Source organism: Ambystoma mexicanum, chromosome 5p, assembly GCF_040938575.1.
Source record: "Ambystoma mexicanum isolate Mex_15411 chromosome 5p, UKY_AmexF1_1, whole genome shotgun sequence".
NCBI classification, from domain to species: domain Eukaryota; kingdom Metazoa; phylum Chordata; class Amphibia; order Caudata; family Ambystomatidae; genus Ambystoma; species Ambystoma mexicanum.
Genome location: NC_090930.1, coordinates 719,017,983 through 719,040,950, shown reverse-complemented (window position 1 = coordinate 719,040,950; position 22,968 = coordinate 719,017,983).

Sequence of the window (22,968 nt, the reverse complement as noted above, 5' to 3'; positions counted from 1 at the left end):
GATAGTTCACAACTTCGGTAGACTTTGGGCAGAACAAGGTTTCTTGACCTCACATGGAACGAAGATTCAATATGGCTCCTCGATAGTGCGGTTACTTTCAGCGCTTGCACTTCCCACTCAGTTAGCGATCATGAAATGCGCAGCGCATCAGAAAATCATAAATGATGTAGGAAAAGGCAACGCTTTTGCTGACCAGATAGCCAAATAAACTGCTACTGGTCTTTATTCAGATATGTGCACTACAAGGGAAGCCACAAATGTCTGTACCATAGATGAAAGAATTTAATCTGTAAAGAATATCCAAGCTGATGCCACTTCAGAAGAAACTAAGCAATGGGCTGAGTGTTTGGCGAGGTTGGATGATGATGGGTGTTGGGTGGATAAGGTAGAGGGAAAATGGATGCTGCCAGATGCGTACATCACTATGATGGTTGCAATGGCTCATGGGCCCACCCACATTTGCGCGAGGAAGATTTGCAAAATGTTAGAAAATGTCTGGGTGAACGATAACATCTCGAAAACAGCTGAGCGTTTTGTCCAGAGCTGCATGATCTATCTACAGCACAATATGGGGAAGGGCACATCGACACCATGGGGTAGTTTTGGTCCACCTTCTGTTCCCTTTGAAGTGATCCACTTTGACTTGGAGCGATGCAATAATTTTAAATTCGTTTTGGTTGTTATTTGCGCTTTTAGTAAATGGGTTGAAGCCTTTCCTTTAAAAGATGCCACGGCAAGAACAACGGCGAAAACCATGCTTAAGGAATATTTTCCTAGTTTTGTTTCGTCAAGGGTCATCTGGTCGGACAATGGTCCACATTTTATCGCTGCTGTAATTCTGCAGATATGCGCGGGATTACAGATCGATAAACGGTTCCATTCTGCCAGACATGCTCAGAGTGCTGGATTGGTAGAGAGACACAATGGAATTTTGAAGAACAAGCTCGCTAAGACGTGTGCCGGCACCAAATTGAAATGGCCGGACGCCTTACCGATAGTGTTACTGTCAATGCGCACCACCCCACAGACTAAGACTGGGCACTCCCCATATGAGGTGGTAATGGGTAGGCCAGCTAACATTTGAAACCTCCCAAAACCCAGGGCTCTGAGGGACATTGAGCATGTACTTCTTTCTGATTATTGGGAACGGTTAAAGGAATGGTTCGGTCAGAAAATATTATTGTCCCTATGTGTCGGCCATGTGCTTTTAACCATAATTCGATCGATCGTACAAACATTTCCTATGCACCTTACCCGAGTTTTAGTCTCTTGAACACAAGCAAAATCAGGCAGCAGGGCATGGCCATCTTGTGATAATCTTATCACTTTCCGCATCACCCTGGGTGACCTGCGTTTGCGGCACTAAATCATATCCCCCGCGCTTGAGCCTGACATCACTAGACGCGTACCGCCCATTTCACAACGCCAAAGCACGTCTCGTGTCAACATTCTCTGCGCCTCAGCTAATGACGTGTCACCATGGAAACGGCAGGAAGCCTCTTTCCTCGATAAGTATAAACAGAGCATTTCACAACACACAACAGCAGATTTTCTTTTCCATTCCTCTCGCTGTATTTCTTTGAGTATTCTGTGACTCGTTTCTGTGCTCTGGTCAGCTACCTTCATTGCTTGTAGCCCGTGTGAACGGATACCAGTACGACCGCTATAAATTATTTTCGTTTCTTTACTACACAATGGCAACAATGGTGCCCTACCTGTACGAGCCCGAGTATTCCGAGGAGGAACTACTGGAAAGAGAAAGCTCTGTAAACGATGGGGATTTGGACAACAGTTGGGCGGACGTTTCAACAGATGAAGAGCCTGGGCCCAGTCGCATGGACGGTGTTTCCACCTGGTGTACCTGCAATCGGTGCGCGCTAATGCCAACCGAGGTGGAGAACTGCTGCTGCCGAGAAAACTCTGGATGCTTGTCCTACATATCGCAAGGCGATCCACAGCCGCAATGCGTTACCGAGCTGCCAGACTTCACGGCAGTCTGTCTCACACGGTCCTTGTTGAGGATTTTGATGGTGCTTATGCACGAACTTCACGCAACAGTTCGCCCTCGTAATCCAAGTAACGAGTAAGTATAGTCTGGTTGTGATGTCAGTTAGGCCACTACTATTTCACGGTTGTCCCCTATATTCTCGTAACTTCAAGATATCATTGTCATATCCGTTTAGTCTTGCAATTCTCTAGTAATAGTCGCATAAAAGTCGTTCATTGTCGTGCAGTGTCTAGTTAGCATTTGTCCTGGCAAAAATGCCATTGCATACAAGAATTGTCATTGACAACTAAGGTTTAATACACTTATCTTGGTCATTTAAAAACAGATTGTATCTTTCTCTTTCATAGGTGGTACCGGCTGGTGACCTATTGTTCCTACACATGGGGGCTTCATGGGAGGCTTGGACACCGCGTTCGACGAGTAATACCCGCCTGTGTCGTTGGCGGCATTAGACAAACTTTCCCCAGTGACAGCGGGCAGTACAGGGGATTTTCCTTCGCTTAGCTGCAACCAGACCTTTACAATGTCTAGTATTTTTGTGCCATCAAAATAAGAAACCAAATAAAACACAACATATTTTTTATCAATGGTTGTTTCAGTTTTAAGTGAATCAAGCGTGTCTCCATTCAGCAGTGTTCCGGTGCCTTGTCTGCACACCTTCCGGCCCATCCATCCCACCCCCCAATATCAAAGGCAGTTCGCACCAGTGGATGTGCACTGCCATGGGGTGCTGTCAGGGGCGCGAACGGCCAAGGTGCCAAACAACAGGTACACTTCAAAAGGTATCCTACGCCCAGGGTCCATTGTTCACAAGGCCTCCGCAGACCCCGTTTCTCCAGGCAGGCCTCCCCTGAAGCAGACCGTGCACCTGCAATCCACATAAGTGTGTCTCCATTCAGCAGTGTTCCGGCGCCTTGTCTGCACGCCTCCCGGCCCATCCATCCCACCCCCCACTATCAAAGGCAGTTTGCACCAGTGGATGTGCACTGCCATGGGGTGCTGTCACCCCTTTTTGTTATTCTTTATAAACCACTTGATATTTACCATGAGAACATCTTTGAGCACTGTAAGTCAACTCGTGAACGTGCTACTCTGTGACCACTTCGAGTGAACTCGTCAGTGTGCTACCTGTGAACATCTCCCTGTTCTCCTGCCACTAATTACTCTGCTTGCTGAATCCAACTGTTTGTTGGTCAAGGTAAGGGTATGTATCCTAATCATATCTCCTTCATTTGTAAATTTATATCTATTCCAAAGTAACAAACTCCGTAGTGCTATTTTAATTTGTATCATTGCTATTGACTTGAGTTTCTTTTGTTATGTTATCGATATATCAATTTTGATCAGTGTCAATTGGCTTCGTATTGCATCCTTCGCAGACCGTGTCTATTATATAAGCATGTTTCCTTTTCATGCACGATAGTACATTCAAGGGACGACTAACATGTTCTGATTTTCAACACAATTAATCGTTTCTGAAATATATCCCATAATACAGCCGCACACGCTGCACTGGTTTTGCTATGATGCCCAAAAGAAAGCGTGCAATGAACAATGTATAGTCCAATTCATTCTTTCTCACATGTTTATGCAAAATAATTTTCTAATAATGTTGACCTTTATTTTGCAGAATTTACAACAATGCCTGCATGTTCTATTTTCGGTTGCCCTTCGAAGACCCATGACAAATCCAAAGGCATTACAATGCATGTATTCCCTAAAACTGTTGATCTAATAAGAGAATGGGTCAGACGTTGCGGATATCCACCGGAAGAGCTTGAAAGTAGAGTCAAACAAGTCTTGGAGGGCAAGAGGGGCCATCGATACCGCATCTGCAGCCTGCACTTCGACCCAGATATGTACGACACATCCTTGTACACAAAGAGGAATCAACTGAGAACAACTCGAAAATTGCTCCCAAACGCTATTCCGACTTTATTCGTGAAAATGCTGCCACAGGTGAGCCACGCTTCCGGATTTAGCTTTACGCCTGTATTTTCGGTGTAAATGTCACTTATAGTACTTTCCATATATATGTGATTGAATAGCTGTTGAAATAATTACTATTTTGCTAAACATCAGTCCTTGTTTTGTAGAACCCACATAGAAAAATGTTTTATGGGGACGGATAACTATGCTATATTATGCATTTCAATAAGCATAATTTTCTCATATTCAGTCTCCTTACATGCCACTTTTTAATGTTGGAATTTCTAAATCGAATAATACTTTCCTTTACCACTCCATGACTATCCACTGAATATGAAGCTACAAGATTCAACATCCATGTCTTGCCTGGAGTCATCAACCACTTCAAACGCGTATCAGGTAATCTTACCTAGCTATTCTGTTCCAGACTGGTTTTATGCACGGAATTCTAGATAATGTGATCATATTTTCGCAATGTATCATTGCTTTACACAATGTTTAATTCCTACTTTACTATTCATATGTACCTTTGTCGTCTTTCCAAATTGTGTGTCCAGTTTCCAATCTTTTCGTCCTTAAAAATGCAAGTACTGTGTTTCAGGGAGATGCTGAGGCGACCACTACAATTACAACATCCCTCGTAGTAGATCCAGTGCCAGAGGTATGGGTCTTCACAGTTCAATAGGACGAGATAATCTGATCATATTTACACATCGTGTAATTGTTTTACCCAATGTTTCATTCCTACTTTACTATTGATATGTACCTTTGTTGTCTTTCCAAATTGTGTGTCCAGTTTCCAATCTTTTCGTCCTTACTAATGCAAGCACTGTGTTTCAGGGAGATGCTGCAGCGTCCTCTACAATTAATTATCCCTTGTAGGTATTCTGGAACCAGACCTTGCAGTTGATCTGGAGCCCGAGGTATGCGTACTGACAGTACCTTCTAATGAAAGAAACTCTAATTATATGTGTAATGCAAATTACTTATTTTAAATGGATACTATTTTTTGTAGGGATGTATACAAGATCCGTATATTGAACCGGAGGAACGTGGATCTGAGTTGGTGCGCCAGTTTGCTGATGTTAGAGTAAAGAAGGTTTCAAAGAAAAGAAATAAAAATAAGGTTAGTTATAAACACTTTATATTGTTGGCAATAGTTTTGTGCTAAGGCCTTCATTATATGCTTTTTTTAAATGTAAATTGTACAACACTGTATGTTGGATTTACACTGAACATCCCTTTTCCTATCTGTCTTGTAGTTGCCTGATGGAGTACGGACTATGCAGACAAAGACAGCGATACAAATGACAGATGCTGCTTGCCAAACTGTTTTCACCATGGAGGAACTATTCATTGAGGCGCGGCGTGTTCACACTCGAGATGCCTATGTCCAATGGCCAGAAAATTAATTTAATATGACCAGCGATTCCAGCAAAGTGGTTTTGGACCATTGCTACAATGCGCCTGCTCCGCCAGAGGAAGGTGAAATTGAATTTATAGATGATAGTTTAACATTACTAGATGAGCACTTGGCACAATCGACACCCGCCAAAATAATGCCCCCCAAAAAACAGCCCACATTGATGTTTTCTCCTATACATGGTCAAGTAACAGATGTTGAAATGACAGAAACTGAAGCATCAACACTATTGACCGACGAAACAGACAAAGATATCGACTATAGTATGTCCTGTTTGGCTGATATGTCCACAACGGTTCAGTCCGAAACAACAGTGTTGCCAGATGACAGTATAATAAAATAGGCCAAATACATAGTATTCGACAGCAGCTGGATGGAGATTATAAAGATGCTGAAATGTGTGCATTCAGTGGGAGGAGAAGTTTGTGGAAAGCCATTGGTGAGCGTGACTCGTCTAACACAAGGCAGTAACCTCAAAATAAATGCCACCTGTGAAAAGTCACATAAAGCATTTTTATGGTCCACTCAACCGATGCTGGGGAAACTGCCAGCTGGCAATCTACTGTGTGCAGCAGCTTTACTTTTCAGTGGCTCTAGTTTCACGAAGTTATCCAGTTTCTTTCAGTTTGTGGGACTCTATTTCATTTCCAAAACGCAATACTACAAATACCAACATGATTATCTATTCCCTGCCATTAGTGATGCTTGGAAAATTGAACAATTGGCTATTCAATGTACATTCCCCGACAAACGGTTCAGGCTAGCCGGCGATGGACAGTGTGACAGCCCCGGATTTTCTGCTAAGTATTGCACCTACCATCTTCAGGACATGGAAAGTAAGACAATTGTGAGTTCGGTGGTCATGCAGGTGTCCCAATGTAAATCCTCGGTGGCCATGGAGAAACTTGGTTTTATAAAATCACTGGAAGATCTACATCGAGGGGAATGCAAATCAACCTCATAGCCACGGCAGACACGTTTCAATAGCCAAGACAATAAGAGAGCAGTATCGAAATATTAAACATCAATTTGATGTATGGCATGTTGCCAAATCAATCAATAAAAACATCTCGGCTGCAGGGGAAGAAAAAGGTTTGGAAAGTATTTCGCAATGGTCCCAGTCTTTCAGCAACCATCTTTGGTGGAGCTCCAAAACGTGTGATGGGTCTGTGGAAATTCTACTGGAAAAATGGCGGTCACTAATGCACCACTGTTCCAATGTTCACCACTGGACAGAAAACCAACATTTCCACCAATGTGAACATGGCCCTTTGTCCCCAGAGCAGGCACGGATGTAACGCTCACCTGATTCCCGTAGAGGCGCCGGTCTTGACTGGGCGTATACCGTATCTTCAAAGGTGATGTGTAACACACGGCTGGCTCTTTGGGCTGGACCTCTGTGCACTGTATGTTTGACTCGAAGGGTAAGATGTCTGCAGATAGAAAATATGGGATTAAGGAACTGGGTTATTGAATGTCTCTCTCTTCTTCCCTTTCTCTTCTCCTGTAGAACCCCAAAGGTTAACGCTCTCACCTTAGGTAAGTGAACGCCGTGCTCTCCATCTGCCTCGGGGCAGGGTGCTGTAACCAGTTTCTTCACTGGATAAGGGAGCAGGCCTCTTGACTTCAGAGGACTGCTGTCCGTCGTTTACTGCACGAACGGTAAGTTTCGAGTAATTCTAATGTCTTTAAAGTCTTTAGTAATGATGTTTCTTGTTTTGCAGGGTTCCGGCGATGGCGGATGACGGGCTGAAGTGAGTTGAAGATGGAGCCCGTGTGATGAATAGAAGCGCCTGGAAGCACGTAAGTAAGCGCTAGTTGCCTGCTTCACGATGCGCTCTAACTGTCTTTTTATTTTGCAGGTACAAGTTCGGAGCGGCTGCAGGGTGCCGGAATACCCACTGGGTTAGATGTGGAAAGGAGTAATGGCACGTGAGTATTAAAGTTCCCCAATGTCTTTAAACGCACCTTGTTTTGTCTTTCAGATGTGGGATGCAGCGCCGAAGGCCTCCGGAGCGTGCGAAGAGTTGGTAAGCTTTTGTCTTTCAGATGCCGGAATGCAGTGTGAAGACCTCCGGAGCGCACGAAGAGTAGGTAAGCCTTTGTCTTTCAGATGCCGGAATGCAGCGCGAGGCGTTGGTGACAGCCGATGGACCAGGTAAGTGAAGAGCTGTCACTGAAGACCGTAATGCTAACCTGTTCTTTCTTGTCTTTATAGGTGTTGCTGAAGACTGGATTCAGGATGGTAAGCCTTTTTCCTTAGGCCCAGGATCAGATGCAGAAGACACGATGAGCGTTCTGCTGCAGAGGATGCAGAATAACGCAAAGCAAGATTCATCCATCGGGTGTGGTTTAAATAGCCTCCTGTAGTGCTTAGGTGTCTCCTTCCACAGCCACGCCTAGGTAAGAAAAGAGTTCCTGCTTTCCAGAAGAGTTCCAGTGTTCTGAATCTAGGGAGTGGCTCCTGCCTCACCCAACAGGAAAAGTAGTTCCAAACAGAAGAGGATCAGAGGCTCAACTGGCAGGCAAGTAAGCAGCATGGTCTGCTGCAGGTAAGTCCACCCAAGCATTATGAGCCCGGCGCTTCCAGCGCTGGGACTGGGCATATTTATGAGCCTGGTGCCAATGGCGCCAGGACTGGGTCCAAAAGGTCCCAATTGGGACTGGTTGGCACTCGGAACCTGGGTTATGGATCTGTTTCCAAGGGAGTTGGGAAAACCCTGACCTTTTGGAAGCAGAGATCATGACAACGGAAGAAGAAGTGGTTGATCCCATCTTCACCTCCACACAAAGCTCGTGAGAAGATTGTGTTTGATAAAACTCTATCAAGAGATCTTAAGGGACTCACAGAATTCTGTCACACAGGAGATTTGGAGGTGTTCCACAATATGTGCCTAAAGTACAGGCCAAAGAGATTGCATTTTGGCATCCAAGGGATGAAATGTAGGACTTTGCTTGTGGTATTAGCGCATAACGAGAATGTAGGCCGGGAATAATCTAGGACTGCAGGAAATTTAGGGATGCTTCGCTACACTATGGCCTTTACGAAAAGAAGCAAAAAATGGGCTGTCAAGTCAGTATATGAGAAAATGGAATTCGATTTTGTGAAAGATCATATTGTTAATGTTGTCGAGATGCATACTAATGGAATTGTGCACAAATCTGTTCAGAGCACACATACATTGCCACAAAACATTGCCAGCGTGCCATGTCCACCCAAAGCAGAGCTTGTTAAATCGTTCAAATCCCGGTTGAAATGATTACCGTCTGTTTTTATTTGAGCAATTTTTTTTTCTATAAAATGTACAAATAAAGTATGCAATTTGTCTTTTGAAATCTATCCTCTAAGTCCTTTTCTTAATAATATATTACAATTATTACGATTGCTTTCACATTTCACAGTTTTGTCGAGATACTGTGGGACCTTCATTTTTCGTGTTAATGACCAATAGGTAACAGCGTGTAAGAATATTCGGGTTTTGGCAGTTGCCTTGCAATAAAGTTCTGCAAAAAGCTGAATATCTGCTTGTCCTACAAAAGGGATTAGACCTAGGCCACAAAACATTCTAGGCACGCAAGAAGTACTGACTGTGAAAACATGCCATGGGGTAGGAGGCCATGAGATAAGCAGAGGTTGGCCTATCACTAGACACATTTTGACTCATTTTATGTGTTACATCGACTATAATTTCGGAATAGGGGGCATTATGTCATTGGGAATTTTTCCCCGACAGCTCAGCAGCGCCACGAAAAACGAGCAGTGACAGCCCCCAATTCCCTGTGCCCGTGCTTTAAAATTCATGTTCTCATGGATGAGTTGACACGGGATGTTGCAAAGTAAGAATGTATGTTCATTTTGAGTGAAGGTCACCAGCTGTGAATTTTTGCTTGGGAGCTGGGAGGCCCACGCGTCCCGCGACCGGTATAAAGTTCCATTGCTTTTTGACCTTGAGAGGCAGGGACCATTCTGAAAGGGATTGAATTGAAGGGGGGGGGTGTAATAACGTATGATATGATAAGGTTGCCCATTCCGAAACTGCACCTAGTTACATATAAGTTCCGTTCATGAGAAATTGTTGACACAAAGAGAGGAGTCTGCATTACGGTCTGCATTACGCCAAGAGAATGGAAATGCCGAATATAATGTAAGTTTCTCTTTAGACGATTTCATACCAGAACTAGTTGAAATACGAATAGCTGACCGTCATTGCTGGGTGACATTGTACTTGTTTGTTCTGTTTGGCATAGTGCAATGAAGTGCTAGTACAACCTTTGTGTGCTGGGCTATCTACCGGGCACATGGGCAGGCCAGCATCGAGACGCATGTAGACCACCACTCGTTTCTCCCTGGCTCTATGCTAATAAATCTTTACATTGTTTTTGCACCTCGAATTCTGCCCCAGTATACGCATTACATTTAGAGCTCAACATTCTCGATCGCACTATCCTCGGAAGCAAATAGCAGAGTACTTTTATATTCCACATTGTCGTCTCTCGGTTCACATTGTGTCACCTCTGTGCTAATAAAGAAAATGATTAATTGTAATAAAGATCAGCTACTGAGACACATTTCGATTTTTATCTTTTGCAAACAGGTACATTGTGCCGTTCTGCGATTGTCATCTATTCCAGACCCCGACCAATTGCTTCTTCAACCGCCAGCTGCAGCTACATGTCAATCACTGGATCTACTTAACCGTCTTTTGGGACGACAGACGCGTGACTCACAATAAACATTTGCGGATTTATGGAATGAAAGCAAAGAAAAAAAGTTACATTTTCATTGATTATGTCAGACGCCGAATGTTATCGAAACATTTTATGTGAAATACATGTACTTTACCAATTGTACAGTCTTGCTGTTTATTTTAAAAGTATAGTTTCATATTCCTAATTGTGACGCGCTGTGCTGTGAGATGATGTGTGTTGTTTTCCGGGTTCCGCGTCTAGTCACGTAGGTGACGACTGGGCGCGTTTGGCTACGCTGCTCAGCAACGTCACGGAGAGAGGGGGAGAATATAAATGATTTGGTGATGTCAGGCTCAGGAACGGGGGATATGATTTAGTGCCGCAAATGCAGGTCACCCAGGGCAATGCGGCAAGTGATAAGATTATCACAAGATGGCCGCGCCCTGCTGCCTGATTTTGCTTGTGTTCAAGAGATGAAAACTCGGGTAAGGTGCATAGGAAATGTTTGTACGATCGATCGAATTATGGTTAAAAGCACATGGCCGAACCATAGGGACAATAATATTTCTGAACGAACCATTCCTTTAACTAAAAATCTGTATTTGATTTACCAACAGGTGCGAGAAGCCCTCCCAGCAAAATACGAGGGGCCAGGTCATAGTATCTGACCTGGGCAGTGGGTGCTCCTTAAGGTAATTGAAAGAGCATCCTGTCTCGCACTGCGGTGGAGAGGGCCCTACCAGGTCCTCCTGGCCACACAGATGGCGATTCGGGTGGAAGGCAAGAAGCACTGGATACATGCGTCGCATGTCAAGAGGATGCCCTTCCCTTTGCCAAACGATAAAAAAAGATACGGATAAAATTACTTGTTCTGCTCCCAACGGTCACTCAACATTGAGCAGTACTGAGAGTGCTTCAGAGACACTCCCTGAGCCCGTGGGTCCTGGGGAAACAGCTGCTTCATCTCCACACTCTCCTGTAGATCCTTTTTCACCACTGTTAGGTTCTGTTGTAAATTCATCACTTCCATCAGGAAGCAACGACACACTGTTCGCAGATCACACTGTACCAGGAGTCACAAGGTACAATCTGCGTCCACGGAGCTAGACTTACTGCACGGTTCGGCTGTGCCAACAGGAAAATCATCATAGGGCTTGTCCTTTGTCCTGTCTTTTGTATACAAAGGAAAATAGTTGGCTGGGGATAGAGAAATACTAAGAAAACGCGTGACCTGGAGATCACCAGCAAATGAACTACAGTGTTTTTCTTTTCGCAGAACTTTGTCAGCGAAGAGATTCAAAGGAACAATGCCTGTTATCGCCTCTACCTGTATGGAACAAATAAGTGACTGTGTGGCCAGTAAAGACAATGGACGATCGAATACATGGTCTCTTAAAACGTATTGTTTTCTTGTAATCATGTTAACCGGTTTCACAATAGTAATTGCCTTAGGATTTTGGTACATGGAAGAAATACATCCGCTCAAAACACTTTTGCCCACTGAAAATGTACCCACTATACCTAAACCTTTCATGCATCTGCACACTCTATCTCCTAGAGACTCTCAACACAGACAGAGTTACCACAATAACACACTACTGCTTATAATGAATGCAACACACACCATTTTGAACAGGTATAACTGTTGGGCCTGCTCTAATTTACCGCAACATGGAGACAAAGGGTTGAGCGGGTATATTCATCCTTTACCTCTTACCACTGCATGTTATGCTTCTCTAAGGGAACTATTCTTTGGCCAATGGAATGATAGCATCTCGGGGAACTTTGATGGAACGAATTTGAACGAGTTTGAAATACGAGTTCTAACGCCCCTGGGATGCTCACTTTTTGCAAACAGAAGCAAGCTAAATGTCACTTCCATTAGGCCTTCTGATAGACTGTCTCAACCTTTTCAATCTTTGATCTCTTTCAAGATGGCTCCTATAGGCAATAGGGATGCCACGCCACCTTCCTACACTGTTAACCATAGCCCCAACTCAGTTTCTTTCTGCATACAGAGGAATGGTACTCAGTCAATGGGTGATTTCAAGGGTTGCACCAATGTTGCAAACTTGACCAGTGAGGACAGACCTTTGTATGTAGGCATATCTGTCTACTTCGTTTGCGGTAATTAAGCTTTCCCATGGCTACCTAGGAAGGGCAGGGAACCTGTTATTTAGGAATTCTGTTGCCAGGGGTATTTATAGCTAGTACCACAGAAATATCTAGGGCTCGTCCAAGGCGAGACGAGAATGGCGATACTTCGTCACAAGTTCTGGGTGATGTAGCAAAATCCTTTGTACCTTTTTGGGGGCAAATACTAAACTCTGAGACTATCAGGAGACTAGCGAGAGTACTGGAGAGAACCATCAACCGGACCACTGACATACTCTATAACATGACTCTAGAACAGAAAGCGATAAGGTTAGTGGCCCTTCAGAACCGGATGGCATTAGACGTCATCCTGGCTGAGAGTGGTGGAGTATGCAAATTAGCGGGGTCCGCTTGCTGCGTTTTCGTACCGGATTCCTCCCCAACCATCTTTGAAGCTATACAAAATCTGCCCGTCCTTATTTCAGAAGTGCATGTTACCGAGGGAACTTGGGATCTTAGCGCTTGGTTCTGGAACTTCTTACGATCTTGGGGATGGAAGCTACTTTCGGTCGTATTGATTATTCTGGGCATTCTGTTGTTGCTGCATACAATGTCTTCCTGCCATATTTTCAATGTTAGGGGGATGTTGTGCACAGACAATAGGAACGTTAGCACAAAAGGTACACGCACAGGAAAGAATGACCAATGAATTTGTATTGAAGGAAATTTCTGTTACAGACCTTATGGCGATTGATATCTCTCATGATTGTGATTCAGGTTGTATGGACATTGACACGTGGAGTTACTCGAAAAGTGACTAGTTGTATTTTGGCACATGGCTTAGGCCAAAAGGAGGGTTTGTTAAACGGGAAATCATATTGTGCCTCCTTTTGATTTATATTGGCCTAAGCCTAGTCGCTCTGTGAAGAAAACCGCGTTGCAAAGTTCCGATTTTAGATCGACTTCGCCGCCATTTTAGGTTAATCCGCCATTTTGATTTCTGTTCGTATGTGATTGTTCTAAAATGGTGGACTGTGTTTCTAACTTGCAACCAAGCCTTCCCGACCTTTGAGTTCTGTTAATGGTTAGACTGCCCGATGGCCGACAGTTTAGACTAGGTAATAAGACCTTGCCCAGAGCATGACTTGTGGTCTAAGGATTGTCTGCACTAACAAGCCTCATCCACGAATGCACATCGAGAACGATGTTATGTAAATGTCGAGCGTGGACACTGGCAGAACTACATTGTGAAGGAATATGTACTAAGGCTTACTGCTGAAGTCTAAAGCACACTTTGCCATTGTAACTTGTTGGAAACACAAACCTATGTAATCCATGTGCGTATTATTGTATGAGCTATATGTGAACTCGGCACAAACTCTAGACCGCAGACTATTAACCTGTAGAGGGGCTGGACAATATTGTTGGAAATGTATATAAACCCAAATGTTTAGATGTCCAGCTCTCTCTCTCCTCACTCTGACGGGCTGGTACTCATTGCTGGGTGTCGAGAGCCAGATAGCTATCTGTATCAGATCTGTGTTTCTTTGTAACTGCACAGTATTAAAGATCTGTGAATCTTTATAGCCTGTGTTTGGTGTATTTCCTTTTGTGGTACTCAGCCTCAATATTTCCTTGCTTTTACAGAAGTGCCTGTCAGTGTTTCTCCAAATCAGTCTTCTGAGAGTTAATGGTGTACCTGGAGCTGTAAACGTAGCAGGTCTGGCTTCGGCCACTTGATTTATAAGCAACATGTCCTTTGCTGCAGTCCTGTTAAACACAAGCATTGTCAAAGTCAACAGTTTCGGCTTGTGTATGGGTATACTATATTGCACCATTTTACAGCTGCTACCATTAATGGCTAGTTAGTACCATTACGTCATGCACATGCCTGTCCGATCTCTTCACAAAAGCCAAAACTGATGGCATTACAAATGCTTGTTTAAATACCTTTGTACTTGTTATTTATTCAAAATGTGAGCAAGACTTAGTTCTTACTGTTGTCTACTTACAGCTGCTGTCTTTTTTTAGTTTTCCAGTTTCATATTTAGCTTTGCCCATTGGTGTTCATCGTCTTACTGGTTGAGGCTTTCTTTGCGTGTGCATGTTGTTCCTATTTACAATAATGTGTTGCATTTTTATTAAAGATTCTTAAAATGCCCACAGTAACAAAAATGGTTTCTTGGGACACAAATGGTGTCAACCATGTGAAAAGGAATGAACATCGGATCCTTTAAAAAGAAAAGTTGCCCTTTTAAAGGAAACCAATCAAAGAGTGAAGCAGCAGAATGAAGCATATGAGTGGGCATTCAATTCAGTTTTTGTGTTAATATGACCGAGCATTGGTGTCTGGTGGCAAATGCCCAGATAATGCCTATACAAGAGTCAAATATGTTTGCTTTTCCAATGCTTGTTTTTAACAGGAATTAGGTGCAAGAAACAGCTGTGAGGAAACATATATCATCACAATGAAAAGTAGCCCAACACAGCACCAAGGGTGTGGGGGGGGAGATGGAAGAAACAACCCAATCAATGCGCTAAAACTAGGTTATTGAAAATCTGGGTCTCGCTGTGGATCCTAGTAAAGATGGGACACTCCCTTGGTTCAAACAAATGATTTTATCAAAAGATGTATAGGATGCCCACACACTTACCCTTATACTGATATTCACACTGGGTTTGAACAAGTCTAAGAGAAAAAAGGTTTCACACAAAGAGTTGATTAAATAAATTGTGATTTATGAGTGATGAAATGGATTCATAGTATATTCCAATCATTAACAAATATAAGATAAATTGAACAGTGTAACACAAAAATGAGTCAACACGTGTAAATCAAACCCAAAACAAATATAATTCATGTAATGACAAAAAAAGATGGCAAATTAATAATTGGCAAAAACAAACAAAAATTGGAGCACCATTACGAACAACATTAAACATATAAAAAACCAAACAGAGATGAACAGGGTGTTAAAAAGAGAATGTTAGTAATGGAATTTTATTTAGCCAAATTGTGTGTCACTATTATTCAAGCATAGGTATTATTCAAGCCTACGTTTGAAGCCTAACAGCTCTTCCTTAGGGCTCCTTGAGTTACAATCAAATAATTTGTGTCTGCGCTTATAGTAACAAGTATGAATTTCTGACCATTAAGGTTGAGAATGAAAAACCTATTTCTTGGTAAATAGTACAGAAATGTTAGTAAATCAAACCCAAAACAAAGATAATTGGCAAAAAGAAACAAAAAGAAACAAATATTGAAGCACCATTACAAACAACATAAAAAAAACAAAAAACAGATGAACAGGGTGTTAAAAAGAAAATGGTAGTCATGACATTTTATTTAGCCAAATTGTGTGTCACTATTATTCAAGGCAATATAATTCACTGTATCCACCTCTTACATGCACAGAACCCAATCAAAGCTATGAGCTTTGGGTCCACACAATATGTGAATTAACCCACTTTAGTACTGCTGCATACTACTAATAATCAAGACAAAACCAAGCTACAGGTCCACTACTTATAATGTAGACAACACCAGACTACAGATCCCCGAATACAAAGGGCTGTTGGTAGCAAAGGCAGAATTTTGTCAGGTTTGGCTAGTTTGCAGATTTGATGGCCACTTACCAAGTATTGCCTCTAGAAAATTAGCTGGTTTATTGATGTAGCAAAATAAACATACCTACATATTTAGAACTCTGCCAAATTACAAAACGAAACCTATATCTATATGATTCATACTCAATTTTGGAGTGAAGCTTTAATATAATGACAGCAAGTACACACATTTAGCTAGGGTCTACAAGCACCAATCAGGAAGTGTGCGTGATGAAGTCTCCACCAACAGTTAAATCTGATGCTTTTAAGCTGCTGCTCGTGTCCTTGACAGAACATTTTGAATTTATTTTTTATAAACCGAAACATAGAATTCTCAGTGGAAAAGGAAGGGAGAATTTTGTTAGACGCAGATCAAATAGTGCAGAATGAGTTGAACATCACCACGTATCGTTGCAGTAGCAGCGAGTTGTCACTAAGTGACTATGAGGGCAACGTTGCATACAAGCATGGTAACAAATCGGAATCAGGGCCCAACGGGTGTTTGAAGTGCCCAAAGTATACACCATGCACCGGGGCTTGCGTAGTTTTGAACGCTTGGAGCATGCATTCTCACCTAACAATGGAGAGGTCCTCTCCTGCTTTGGCATGCGCGGAGTGGAGAGCGGACAGACTTGTTTTGCCTGGCAACAGAGACGGTGTCTTCGATGCGGGGGCGTTCCAGCGTATTGTTTCCTTTTCGGTGCCTGGGAACGTAAGTGAAGGACTGAAGCTGGCCATCGGACAGATGCAGGTGTGTTCTGGCCGCAAGACGGTTTGTTGAGCTTGGGTGTGAGCGCACGATTTCAGTAGCATCATACACTAGCCTGCAATACTGTAGCATCTGCTTGTGTTGTGTGCACCAGTGCAGGCAGTGGACGGCTATGAGGTTACCTGGAACCTTACAGGTCATCAGGGTTCGAAGACTGTCAGTTGGGATTCAGGATGGGAGATCTGACTTGAGAGGATGCTTGCTACGTAGCTCCTGCCTCCCTTCGCCCAACTTGCCCTGTAACTTAAATAAAGCAACTTACTTTTATATGTATCAGCCTCCAGCGTCATCTCTATCTTTCTGTGGCTCCAACAGTATCCCCAATACTACAGATACCAGTGAGGCACAGGGTTAAAAATAACAGTCTGCAAATGCGTGTGTGGCTCACATATGAGTCACTTGTGGTGATGATAATGGTGAGGTGCGCCATAAGGGACTCTGAGACTGCTTCCCTCAGGACCAACCTTCCAGAAAACAAAACAGTGCCTTTCTTGCCACAGTTATTGATGCTTTATATTTTCCCCTGTTGTGTTCTGTGTGGTCACACACTGTTGGGAAGCAAATGTCCCAGGTCCTGTATTCTTGCGTCAGGCAGGTAGGTGAGCCGATTGTGAGGTGGAAGGACTGGAAAGAGGACTTTCTGAAATGTGTGAATGTGTGTTTGCTGTCTAGCGTCCCAATTATGCTATAGAATGGAAGGGTGCACTTCTGTGTCATTGTTTGGGGCATGCTGGGCAGGAGATATTTAAGCTATTTCCTGTTCCTGTACAATCACCAGATGATGCAGTTTTAAGCAGTTTTGAGGCTGGCATTGCCAAGCTAGATAAACATTTTGAAGTGAAAGAACAAAATATTAGTTAGGTATCATTTTGCACATAGAGAACAAAAATGAAGGGGAGACTATCGAAGAGTTTGTGACAGTGTTGAGAGATCTAGCGATAAAGTGTCAATTTGGACACTGTCAGGGGGACCATCTTCGAGATCAACTGATGATTGAGTGTGCCAATGACCATGTGAAGGAAGAGTTACGGAAAGAGAAAGATCCAATCTTGGATTTGAGCCATAGAGATTGACAAACACATTGAGCACACTGCGTTATGCATCAGACGACTCAGCAAGGAGGATGGTAACGGTTCTGGCTAACACAGTGCTTTGTATAAAGGGAGGAGTGGGATGAATCAGAGTCAAGGTTTCAGAAAATATGGAGAGTGGAGAATTAAGTATAGAGGGAAGGCGAAAAATGCCAATGTGAGGAACAAGGAGAGTGGTGATCGTGACCGGTATGCACAAAAACTATTTGGCTGCCAACCTAGAACATGTTTTAGATGTGGTAGCTTGCAACATCTTGCAATGGATAAGGACTGTACAGCGGTATTCGTGGAGTTCAGACTGTGGGGCTGGGGGGGGGGGTCATTTGGCCAAGTGCTGCAGGCTAGCCTCGGGCAGAGGTGGTAGCATAAATGAGAGTAAATGTGATGAAGAAGATATTGAGCGCGGAATGCAAGAGGGCTAGAAAACTATACATGCAGTTAACACAGTTATGGGGATCAGTATAAAGAAAACCAGGTCAGTAATTAAGGTGAATGAAGCTGACATTCTTATGCTGATTGACAGCGGTGCAGACTACACACTTATTGGGAAAGATCTGTGGGAGTCCAAGTTAAAATGCTGTGTTCTGAAAGAGGTTAATGTGAGAGCTGATGCCTACGGGTAAAACCCCATTTAAATAATAGGGGAGATGCATGCCACTTTAGTGTTTCAAGGAAAGAGCGTTATAAGCAGAGTGCTTGTTACGAATGCTGGGGGAACTTGCTCCCGTGGAGAACGACATTAAGGAGATATTCATTGGTGAAGGCTGTCTCAAAGAGGAAGAGTGGATTAAAGCTTGTGGAGAGGATGTGGTTTATCAAGAGGTGAAGAGGCAAGTCAAAGCGAGATGGAGGTAGACTTAAGAGGAAAGAGCTTAAGCAGTGCACGACATTATGACATTTAAGCGAGTGGGAGATTAATTAAGCATTCAGGGAGAACATGTATGTAGGGGACAAAGGTTAATAGTTCCTGTTGGGATGAGAGAGGTAGTGGTGAAGTTAGGCCATGAAGGGCATGTGGGAATTTCCAGGACAAAGTCTGTTATAAGGACAGATTCTTGGTGGCAAGAAATGGGTGAATTCATTAAATGCAAGGTTAAAGAATGTGGAGAATACAAAGACAGGGGTGAAGTATTGGATGCGAGGAGCCCTCCCATGGAAGTACCACAGGCTCCAGATGGTCCCTGGGAAACAATTGCTGTTCATTTTCTAGGTCCTTTTGAATTTTGCAGGTGCGTATGTTAGTTATGTCATCATTGTGATGGATTTATTGTCAAAATGGCCAGAGGCAGGAATATGGAGAGAGGTGATGATGGGAAACATGATAAAGGTCTTGGAGAGTTTATTTTGGACAGAAAGTTTAACCTTCCAAGATGTTGAGTGACACTAGACCTTAGTTCATGTAAAGAGAGTTTCAGAGTTGGTTGAATTGTGTGGGAGTTAAATATAAGGGGACTGCTTTACATAGTCCACAGAGTAATGGTTGTGTTGAGAGGTTAAACAGAACGACCATGGATGGTATAAGAATGTCAGTGAGTGTTAATTAAAATTGGTAAAGAGCATTGATGCAAAGAGTATTTCAATATAGGATTAATCCCCATGGTAGGACAAAAGTGTCTCAGTTCAAGGTATTTAGGGGACGCAAACCAAACACCAACAGGCCACTGGTACCATCCCCTACAGCAATTAGGCAGCGAGGCATGTCGGATGAAGAAGTCACATCCACGTGCGGTGGAGGGCCGTCAGGACAGGTTCCCCCCTCGAGTGGAGGTTTCCAAGTACTGCACCTGCCTCAAGAGTTCGACATACGCGACACCAGCAACCTACGCCCCCCATGGACGACCTGGCTATGAGACTTCAAATACTATGTAGGGGCGATCAGGTTCCATGATGACATACGGCTCAAGAACACGTTGTCGATGGCAGTGGAACCGGCAGTCAGAGACATTGGAGTTGAGCTCATCAGCCTCGACACTGCATCTTATCACGACCTGCCAACCAAATTATCTGAATATTTCACGCCCCATACCAATGGTGACTATGAAAGGCACGTTTTTCATACTACATGCTAGGACAAGGGAGAATCCCTGGAAAATTTCGTGATGAGGCTGAGAATCAAATTAAAACACTGTGAATTCCATCGATATTCAAACGAGGAAGCCCTACAATCCCAGGTCATAGCTTGTTGTAACTCCCAGTCGTTCCGAAAGAAACTACTGCAGAAACAACGGTCGCTGGAAGAAATTCTAGCTCAAGCACGCATTGAGGCGGCGGTTGAATCACAACTGGACAGCCTAGGCAAAGCTTCACTACAGATAAAGACCCCCGAACCAGACGCCATCAACAAACCCTTCACCACACCGAATAAACCGCGCAGATGCACAGAAGACACATGCTACAGATGCTTGGACGAATATCCTCACACCGGTGACTGCCCCGCCCTTTGGCAGAAGAGTGCCGCGTGTGGTGGTGACGAACACTTCAGAGCTGTGTGCAAGAACGCGCCCACTCACCTAAGCAGCTGGAGAAGTGTCAGTAAACGAAGGAGACCAGCACTGCCAAGCCACCAGAAGGGCGTACCAGACACTGACCCACGATGTTAGCGACGTGACGAGCGCGACCACTGAAATTCATACACACAAGAGGAATATAGGCCGTCCGATTGCCCAAGGGGCAGTGGCCACAGATGCTACGTCCGCTACATTGTTATGAGGGCGCCGTCCAGCAGTGACTCGCCCTCATTGAGCGTAGGCCAGTGGAAAAAGGGGATTTGTGTGGGCTTTAAACAACAGCACGGCAACCCAGCACAGTTAGGTCCTGATGCTACAAGTCAACGACACGCCACTGGACTTCCTAATAGATACCAGAGCCATGGTTAACATCATCAGTGAAGAGGCATTCAACACCCTCATGAAGGCACCGAAGCTCAAGACGTCCACCATCGATATCTACCCATACGGCTCCACCACTCCACTGCCATGCAAAGGTGTAATCTCTGCCATGTGCACGCATAAGGCCCACGCATAAAAAATCCAACTGCATGTTCTCAAGACGGAAGTGAACAGCGGCTGCATACTTATCTTTAAAACTGCTGTGGAAATGGGCTTAGTACACATCCTATATCAATTGATGGCCCATAAATACTCTGCAAGACCTGAAGACATTGAAGCAGCTTTTCAAAATCTGTTCAAAGGGCTGGTAAAGCTGAGAAATCGCAAAGTCCAACTCCACATCAACCCAGAGGTCAAACTGGTCGCCCAGCATTACCGGGGCATACCAATTAATATCCAAAGGCAGGTGGAGGAGGAGATCAATAAACCCTTGAAGCAACACGTCATAGAGCCTGTGACAGGGCCCACCCCATGGGTATCACCCATAGTTCCCGTCCCCGAAGAAATCCCCGGATGGCTCCATCAGACTATGCGTGGAGATGAGGAGGGCGAACGAAGCGATAGAGAGAGAACGGCCCAGGCACCCCGGATAGCGGACATTGAAACACCTATTGCATGGTGCCAAGTTCTTTTCGAAGTTGGACCTTACAAAAGGCTACCACCAGATTGAGATTGCATTGGAGTCACGATATATTACCACCTTTGTCACCCACATGGGCCTATTCCAATACAAATAGCTCAGCTTTGGCATCTTGTCTGTGGCAGAGATCTTCCAGGAGGAGATTCACATGGTCATCCGCCATGTCCCAAATTGCCTGAACTACTCAGGTGATGTACTTGTCTTTGGCAAATCAAAAGAGGAACATGATGCAGCCCTACACAAAGTCTGCTCAGCACTTGATGCGGCGGGACTGACACTTAACTGAGCGAAATGTGAATTCAGAAAAGGCTCACTCAGATTTGTCGGCCACATATTCTCTGAAAAGGCATGAGGCTGGACCCCGAAAAAGGTAGCGGCATTAGACACCACCCAGCCACCCCAAAATGTGTCAGAGTTGCGATAATTTCTGGGACTTGCGAGCTACTGCTCGAGATACTTGCAAGATTATGCCACAGTCAGCAACCCCTCTGCCTACTCACACTGAAGGACCAGCTCTTTGAGTGGTCGTCAGACTGCCAACGCGCCTTCGAAACCATTCAGAACAACATTTCCAAGGCAGAGGACATGGCCTATTTTGACGCGGGCAGGAAGACCGAAGTCATCGTCGATGCCAGCCATGTCGGCCTCAGCGCCATCCTGATGCAGCGGGACCCATCAGACCCGAACACCAAGCTCGTTGTGGCCTACGCGAGCAGGAGCCTCACAACCACTGAACAGGCATACTGCCAGGTAGAGAAAGAGAGCCTGGCAGTGGTGTGGGCCTGCAAGTACTTTCACCTCTTTCTGTACGGGAAGGGGTTCACAGTCATCACTGACCATCAGGCCCTCCTGACGATATTCAGTGACCCCAAGGCGAGAATGCCCCCCAGAATAGCCAGATGGGGACTTCGGCTACAGGAATATAAGTTTAACATAGTGCATCACCCTGGCAAAAAAAGGCAACCCTGCAGATAACTTATCAAGGCACCCTACGGGTCCCCCACAAGCGGGTCCGTCCATTGCTGATGCCTACATTAACTTTGTCATCCATCACCTGTCACCCCTAACGGTGGATTGGGCCACTCTACGGAAAGAGTCGGTGAATGACCTGACCTTCGCAATAGTGACTCACTGCATCAGAACTGATAAAATGGCACACATCAACCACCAGTCCAAGCAATAGCGAGAGTGAGAGACGACATAAGATTGCTGGAGCTAGTGAAAGATGAGCTGACGGTGGTGGACGATCACATCGTCATGAAGGGCTGCAAGGCCATCATTCCATCGTCGCTGTGAGAACAGACAGTCACGCTGGTGCACGAAGGTCACTGAGGGGTGGTGTCCACAAAATGCCTCCTACGTCAAATGGTATGGTTCCCCAAACTGTACGCCCTAGTAGAAGAGGTGATTGGCACGTACATCTCTGTGCTGGTGGCTCAACCGCCGCACCCCAACCTACTGCAGATGACCCCGCTTCCAGAAGGCATCTGGGAAAAACTGGACATAGATTTCTCCGGACCGCTACACAATAGAACTTATGTGGGGGTGCTAATTGACGAGTACTCCCGTTTCCCAGATGCCCAAATGATCGAATCCACAGCAGCGACATGGGTCATTCCAGCATTAGACCGCATGCTGTCGACCTATGGGATTCCGAAGGTAATAAAGTCCGACAACGGGCCACCGTTCACGAGCTATGATTTCGAGAACTTCACACAATACATGGAGTTCCAACACTGAAGGATATCACTGCGCTGGCCCCAGGCCTAAGGCATCGTGGAACGGTTCATAGCCAATTTCAACAAAGGCCTGCAGACAGCCCACCTCATCA